Source organism: Lepus europaeus, chromosome X (assembly GCF_033115175.1).
Source record: "Lepus europaeus isolate LE1 chromosome X, mLepTim1.pri, whole genome shotgun sequence".
In the NCBI taxonomy this organism is placed as follows: Eukaryota; Metazoa; Chordata; class Mammalia; order Lagomorpha; family Leporidae; genus Lepus; species Lepus europaeus.
Window position 1 is genome coordinate 99,082,002 of NC_084850.1, and position 8,633 is coordinate 99,090,634.

Sequence of the window (8,633 nt, forward strand, 5' to 3'; positions counted from 1 at the left end):
CTGCATTCACATTTCTCTTCACTTGAGGTTTATTATTATTATTATTTGTCTGTTCTTTACTGCATGTTCTCATTTTTGGAAACTTCTGTTCTTGTCTTGGCTCCATGAAGAATCACTCCCTTTCCTTCAGATCTTATCCTACGGTAGCACTTCATTAAATAATGCACTGAAGTTTTTTTGATAAACAGAAATTGATGGAGAGAAATCCCATAAAATGATACTTAATTGCATTCATGATTGAATAAATTAAAGTGCGCAAATTATTTTGGGGAGGGTTTACATTCAGTGTTACATGGAAAGAGCCAACAAGGATGTGAACCCAGGGTTCTGTTGAATTGCTATGTGTAGGTGAGTGCTCTCACACTCAAAATATCATAGTTTCTCTGATTTTTCTTTTAATTTCTTGGCCATTCATCTTTGGGTTTTTGGCTCTCCTCACATCTGACTTCTTAGCCCAGATTTCTAATTCAGCACCTATCGTACTTCTCTGTTTTTCCATCTGTCTCCCACACCTGACTACAAGACCTTTAATGAAAGCAGCTAGGTTTCACTGATTTTTCTAAATCCAACATCCACTAAAAAGAAATGTCACTTTTTTATATGACCCAGGGAAAGGCAACTCATTATATACATATTCTCAAGACAAACAACTAATGCTCAAATAAGAGGATTTTACAACACCATCAGTTTATACATAGTTCATAGTCAATTTATCTGGTCGTTGAGGCGACCACTTGTCTTTGCTAATTTCCCTTGTCCAAAGGAATCAGAAAGCCTCTCTTAATGACAAGTGGGTAGTCACAATTTGGAGCCAGATAGGTGAATTAAACTCCTAAAGAAAGAGGAGCTATCTTCCATGATATTTATATTTCAAAGGGAGCACTCTTTAGCTTTGTCAAAATGCAAAATTATAACAAATTCAGTTAAAGATCTAACTGGCTTTAACTTTGGATTCATGAATTGGGAGAGTCTCCTTTCTACAAAATAGAACAAGCAATAACACTGGACAATGGCAGTCAGTCCAGTGGGGCTTGTGTGAAAGAAAGGAAACAGAACAATAGGGAAGAAAAGCTGATGGGTTAACATCAGGTTCCTTCCTTTAAGGGTCAAAGCGGAGAGAACTCACTACACTGATTCAGGTATACCTGTAACTCCCATTATCAGGAAAACTAGTCTATTTTGGGATCTCTCTGCTTCCTTAAAAGTTTCAGTTTGATTATGTGACATTTAGTATCAATGATTTTTTTTAAATTTTTTGACAGGCAGAGTGGACAGTGAGAGAGGTAGAGACAGAGAGAAGGGTCGTCCTTTTACCATTGGTTCACCCTCCAATGGCCGCCGCTGCGGCCAGCGCACTGCGCTGATCCGAAGCCAGGAGCCAGGTGCTTCCCGTGGTCTCCCATGTGGGTGCAGGGCCCAAGGACCTGGGCCATCCTCCACTGCCTTCCCGGACCATAGCAGAGAGCTGGACAGGAAGAGGAGCGACCAGGACAGAATCCGGCGCCCCGACCGGGACTAGAACCCAGTGTGCGGGTGCCACAGGCGGAAGATTAGCCTATTGAGCCATGGCACCGGCCTAGTATCAATGATTATTTTGGCTTGGTCTTATCTGTTGAAGCCTAGTGCAGAAGCTCAGTCTGAAACCACAACCTCTCATCATTTTTGCTTAGCAATTTTTAAAAAGATTCACAAGTATCTCAAAGGATTAGAGAAAGAATTCACAATTAAAAGTTATCTGAAGTAGATACTCGAAGAAAAGGGATGAAGATAGGCTTCTTTCCCTTTTTCTGCCATGTAAAACTTAATATATTCTCTTTTTTAAAAAGATTTGAGAGGTAGAGTACAGGAAATGAGAATGAGAGAGAGAGGTCTTCCATCTGTTACTTCACTCCCTAAATGGCCACAATGGCAGAGCCAGGCCAATCTGAAGCCAGGAGCCAGGAGCTTCTTCTGGGTCTCCCACGAGGGTGCAGGGGCCCAAGCATGTGGGCCATCTTCCGCTGCTTTCCTAGGCCCCAGCAGGGAGCTGGATTGGAGGTGAAGTAGCTGGGAGTTGAAACGAGGTACATATGGGATGCTGACTCTGCAGGCAGAGACTTAAATTATTACGCCACAGCTTCAGTTCCAATATTGTCCCTTTTCTTTTAAAAAATTATTTATGTATTTGAAAGGCAGAGGGAGAGAGACAGAGAGAGAGAGAGAGAGAAAGAGATCTCATCTACTGCTCACTCCCCAAATGGCTACAATGACAATGGCAAGGAGTGGGCTGGGGGTGAAGCCAGGAGCCCAAAACTCCATCTCGATTTCTCACATATTTTACAAAGGACCAAGCAGTTGAGGTGTTTTATATTGCCTTCCCATGCACATTAGCAGGGATCTGGATCCGAAGAGAAGCAAGGACTCAAAATGGTGCTCTGATAAGGGATGCCGGCTTCCTAAGCGATGGCTTAACCTGCTGCGACACAATGCTGGCCTCCCATTTTTGGTCTGTATTACATTTGTACCTCTTGAGGAAAATCTGTAGGGAGCAAGCAGTGGAAGCCAAGGAGCAACATCAGCCCATACTTTCTTTTTTTTTTATTAAACTTTAATGAATATAAATTTCCAAAGTACAGCTTATGGGTTACAATGGCTTCCCCCCTCCCATAACTTCCCTCCCACCCGCAACCCTCCCCTTTCCCGCTCCCTCTCCCCTTCCATTCACATAAAGATTCATTTTCAATTCTCTTTATATACAGAAGATCAGTTTAGTATATATTAAGTAAAGTTTTCAACAGTTTGCCCCCATATAGCAACACAAAGTGAAAAAATACTGTTGGAGTACTAGTTATAGCATTAAATAACAGTGTACAGCACATTAAGGACAGAGATCCTACATGATATTTTTTAAAAATTAATTAATTTTCTATGCCATTTCCAATTTAACACCAGGTTTTTTTTTTCATTTCCCATTATCTTTATATACAGAAGATCGATTCTGTATATAATTAGTAAAGATTTCATCAGTTTGCACCCACACAGAAACACAAAGTGTAAAAATACTGTTTCAGTACTAGTTATAGCATCACTTCACATTAGACAACACATTAAGGACAGATCCCACATGAGATGTAAGTACACAGTGACTCCTGTTGCTGTCTTAACAATTTGACACTCCTGTTCATGGCGTCAGTAATCTCCCTAGGCTCTAGTCATGAGTTGCCAGGGCTATGGAAGCCTTTAGAGTTCACCGACTTTGATCTTATTCTGATAGGTTCATAGTCAAAGTGGAAGTTCTCTCCTCCCTTCAGAGAAAGGTACCTCCATCTTTGATGGCCCCGTTCTTTCCACTGGGATCTCACTCGCAGAGATCTTTCATTTAGGTCTTCTTTTTTTCTTTTCCATGGTGTCTTGGCTTTCCATGCCTGCTATACTCTCATGGGCTCTTCAGCCAGATCCGAATGCCTTAAGATCAGCCCATACTTTCACCTTCAGCTCCCACTCCACAATGAAAATGTTCTGCCCAGAAAGAGGGAGGAAAGCCCAGTATTGTAACATCGTGGCTCAGCCTGAGTGGGCTAACATTATTTGGGCCAATGCATGGAGTGATTTAAGGCCTAGAACATTTTCATTTCTTTTTTTTCTTCTTCTTCTTTTTTTTTGTAATCTTGAGTGCTTTAAGTCTTTTTTTATAAAAGATTTATTCTATTTATTTGAAAGTCAGAGTTACACAGAGAGAGGAGAGAGAGAGAGAGAGAGAGAGAGAGAGAGAGAGAGAGAATCTCCCATTCACTGGTTCACTCCCAAATTGGCTCCAATAGCCAAAGCTGCACCGAACCAAACCAGGAGCCAGGAGCTTCCCACGCAGATGCAGGGGCCCAAGGACTTGGGCCATCTTCTACTGCTTTCCCAGGCCATAGCAGAGAGCTGGATTGGAGCGGAGCAGTCAGGTCTCAAACCGGTGCCCATATGGGATGCCGGCACTGCAGGCGGTGGCTTTACCCATTACGCCACAATGCCGGCCCCTAGAACATTTTCTAAAACAACAGAATAATCAGCCAGTGGTGAGAGTGCATCTGAAATCTAAAAATAAGTTCAGTGAAAGAGACAGTGAAAGAGGGCCCTGCCAACATCATACTCATACAAGAGAGTGCACCTGCTCAAGTCAGCACATTCTCAGGAATAACTACTGAGAGAAATTCTGAGCTATAAGCTACAACCCTTGGCTGATGGAGGGGCTGATTCATAACCTGCAGGCAGTCTACAAGCCACACCCTTATGCCACACAAAGGAAGACATCCCTGCTGAGTCAGGGACCTTAAGCATAACTTTCAACCAATCAGTGGCTGATCATTGGGCTACACTGACCCAGGGAGAAAACCTAGTTAGCAAAGCTTAAAAAATAACAATGACAGGGGCTGGCGCTGTGGTATACCAGATAAAGCCACCACCTCCAGTGCTGGCATCCCATATGGGTGCTGGTTCGAGTCCCGGCTGCTCCAATTCCAATCCAGCTCTTTGCTATGTCCTGGGAAGCAGTAGAAGATGGCCCAAGTCCTTGGGCCCCTGCACCTGTGTGGGGGACCCTGAGGAAGCTCCTGGCCGTTGTGGCCAATTGGGGAGTGAATCAGCAGATGGAAGACCTCTCTCTCTCTCTCTCTCTCTCTCTCTCTCTCTCTCTGCCTCTCCTTCTTTCTCTGTGTAACTCTGTCTTTCAAATAAATAAATATTTTAAAATAAGACAAGAACAACAGCAAAAAATTGTAAAATAACCTGAATCCAGAATGTCAAAGTTGCACAAAGCAGAAGAAAGAGAATCAGTGAAGCCAAGTCACTAAACAAACGACATTAAAAAGAACCAGCTTTGGGGTTGGCACTGTGGCGCAGCAGGTTAACACCCTGGCCTGAAGTGCTGGCATTCCATATGGGCACTGGTTCGAGTCCTGGCTGCTCCACTTTTGATCCAGCTCTCTGCTATAGTCTGGGAAAGCAGTACAAGATGGCTCAAGTCCTTGGGCCCCTCCACCCACATGGGAGACCCAGAAGAAGCTCCTGGCTGCTGGCTTCAGATCGGCACAGCTCTGGCCATTGCAGCCAACTGGGGAGTGAACCATTGGATGAAGACCTCTCTCTGCCTCTCTTCTCTCTGTGTAACTCTGACTTTCAAATAAAATAAATAAATCTTAAAAAAAAAGCAACCAGCCTCAGAGGGGGATCGGAACCACAAGTTACTGCCATATGTTATATAAAATATCTATTTTTTAACCAAAAATGATATTAAAAGGAATAAGAAATGGTGACTCTTACAAAGGGGAAACACAGGCAATAGAAACTGCTTTAGAGGAGGCAGATGATGAGTTCCTGGGCAAAGGCTATAAAATGTCTACGATGAATGTTTAAGGAACTCACGGGGATTGTGTTTAAATAATTACAGCCAGGAATGATGTAATGAGTCATTATATGGAAAAAATCAATAAATAGAAATTATTTTTAAAAGAACAGAAGTAAAACTCTAGAATCAAAAAGTACACTTTGGGGCTGGCATTGTGGCATAAGTGGGTTAAGCTGTCACTTGCAACACTGGCATCCCATATTGAAGCACCGGCTCAAGTTCCAGCTGCTCTGCTTCCTATGTAGTTCCCTGCTAAGTTGTCTGGGAAGGCAGTGGAAGATAGCAGATTGCAAATTAATATTCTCATATTCTCTCTTTCTCTCTCTCTTTCACTCTCTCTCTCATGATCTGTCTTTCAAATAAATAAGTAAATAAATCTTTACAAAGTATGGTAACAACTGAAAAGATAGGACCCACATTGTGGCATAGTGGGTAAAGCCACTGTCTGCGACACTGGCATGCCATATAGGCACCAGTTCAAGTCCTGGCTCCCCACTTCCAATCCAGCTCCCTGCTAATGGCCTGGAAAAGCAGTAGAAATAGCCTAAGTGCTAGGGCCCCTGCCATCTATGTGGGAGACCTGGATGAAGCTCCTGGCTCTTGGCTTCAGCCTGGATCAGTGCTGGTCATTTCGGCAATCTGGGGAGTCGGCCAGCCAATGGAGGATCTCTCTCTCTCTCTCTCTCTCTCTCTCTCTCTGTCTCTCCATCTCTCTCTGTAACTACAATTTTCAAATAAATAAATAAATAAATAAATCTTTTTTTTAAAAAATGCAAAGTCACAGTGGGTACTCAACAGTAGATCTCAGATTTCAGAAGGAAGAATAAGAAAACTTCAAGATATATCAATAGAGGTTTTCTAACCCAAGGAATAGATAGAAACAAGAATACAAATAAGGGCTAGCATTGTGGCATCATAGGCTAAGCCTCTGCCTGCAGTGCCAGCATCCCATATGGGCGCCAGTTCATGTTCCTGCTGCTCTACTTCCCATCCAGCTCTCTGCTATGGCCTGAGAAAGCAGTGGAAGATGGCCCAACTCCTTGGGCCCCTGCACCTGTGTGGGAGACCCAGAAGAAGCTCCTGGCTCCTGGCTTCAGATAGGTCCAACTCTGGGCCATTTGGGGAGTGAACCAGCAGATAGAAGACCTTTCTTTCTGTCTCTGTCTCTGTCTGTCTGTCTGTCTGTCTCTCTCTCTCTCTCTTTGTAACTCTCTCAAATAAATAAATAAATAAACAAAATAATACAGATAAATGAGCAGTCTTAGAGAAAGGAGGAACATCAGGAAGCATACTAATATGTACAAAATAACAGTTAAAGAAAGAGAAAAGAAGGGCTGGTGCCATGGCTCACTTGGTTAATCCTCTGTCTGCGGCGCCGGCATCCCATATGGGTGACAGGTTCTAGTCCCAGTTGCTCCTCTTCCAGTCCAGCTCTCTGCTGTGGCTCGGGAAGGCAGTGGAGGATGGCCCAGGTGCTTGGGCCCCTGCACCCGCGTGGGAGACCAGGAGGAAGCACCTGGCTCCTGGCTTCAGATCGGCACAGCGCCAGCCATAGTGGCCATTTGGGGAGTGAACCAATGGAAGGAAGACCTTTCTCTCTGTCTTTCTCTCTCACTGTCTAACTCTGCCTGTCAAAAAAAAAAAAAAAGAGAGAGAGAAAAGAGAAAGGGGAAGATACATGAGTAGAAATAATGACTGAAAACTTCCTCAATTAGATTGTAGAAAGGCTAATTTATACAATCAAGAAGCCAAATAAAATTGAAGTAGGATAAATGCAGAGAGTTACACACACCCATGTGTGCACATACACACACACCATAGCCGACCTACTGAAAATGAAAGAAAAAGAGAAAACCCTACTGTCAGCAACAAACAGCTCATCATGTACAAGGAACCTCCTCCCCATATGACTAATAATGCCTTTCTGTCAAAAACCATAGAGGACAGAGGCAGTGACAGATACAAGTGCTTAAAGAAATAAAAATGCTGGGCCAGACGTTATAGCACAGCAGGTTAAACGCTGCTTTGGGATGCCCACATCCCATATTGGAATGCCTGGCTAAAGTCCTGATACTTCACACTTCAGATCCAGCTTCCTACAAATGCACCTGGGAAGGCAGTGGGACAATGGCCCAAGTACTTGACTTCCTGCCACTCACGTGGGAAACCTACACGAAGCTCCTGGGTCCTGGCTTTGGCTTGGTCCAGGCTGGTTGATGTGGGCATTTTGGGGAGTAAACCAGCAGATGCTCGCTCGCTCTCTCTCTCTCTCTCTCTCTCTCTACCTTTCAAATACATGAATATTTTTAAAAGGAATTAAAAATATCTCAACCAAAAATGTTATATCTAACAAAGCTATCTTTCAAAAGTGAAGGCAAAATATATTTCCAGAAAAACAAACGAACAAAAAAACCCGAGACAGTTCTTTGCTTGGCACATTAATAGCGCACCAAAGATGTTCCTGTCTTAATCCCTGTAACCTATGAATACAGGGATGGAGTGATGACTTTGAAGAGGAAAGAAGGGATCACAACTCAAAGAATGCAGCAGACTTCCAGAAGCTAGAAAAAAATGAGGAAGCAGGTTTTCCTGTAGAGCCTCCAAAGTGAGTGCAGCCAAGTGTTGACACCTTTGCGGGATGGACTTCAGACTTTCCGAAATGGAAGATGATAAATCTGTGCTGTTTAAGCCACTAAGTTTTTGGCAATTTGTTAGAGAAGCATGGGAAACTAGTATGCTAGCAGATCCTCAGGATGAAAACAGGGAGAACATAGGATACGTTAAATCCACACATCAAAACAGAGAACTCTAGTAAAATAATTATGTTGATAATTATAAAAGACCATGTAAGTCTGCATTTCTTAGTTAACTTATATATTTGGCCTATTACATATAGAAATACAGTATGTTTAGTAACAATAGCATGAAGAAAGGGGGTCAGATACGAAGTACATCAGAGTAAAGAAATGATACCTCATGGTACCTGAATCCAGCAGAATAAATCAAGAGAGTGAGAAATGATAAATAAGATTAATATCAAAAACTCTGTAAAATGTTTTTCTCTTTTATTATCTTAACTTCTTTAAAAGACATCAAATTATTTAAAGCAATAATTGAAGCACTGTATTTGTAATGTACTTCTGTGTAAAAAATACATTATGACAGGAAAGAAAGGGTGGTAATGAAGCTAAAATGTTCTCTTTTATTGGAGTTAACAGCAAAAACCTAAACTAGCTTATTTTTTTAAGATTTATTTATTTAT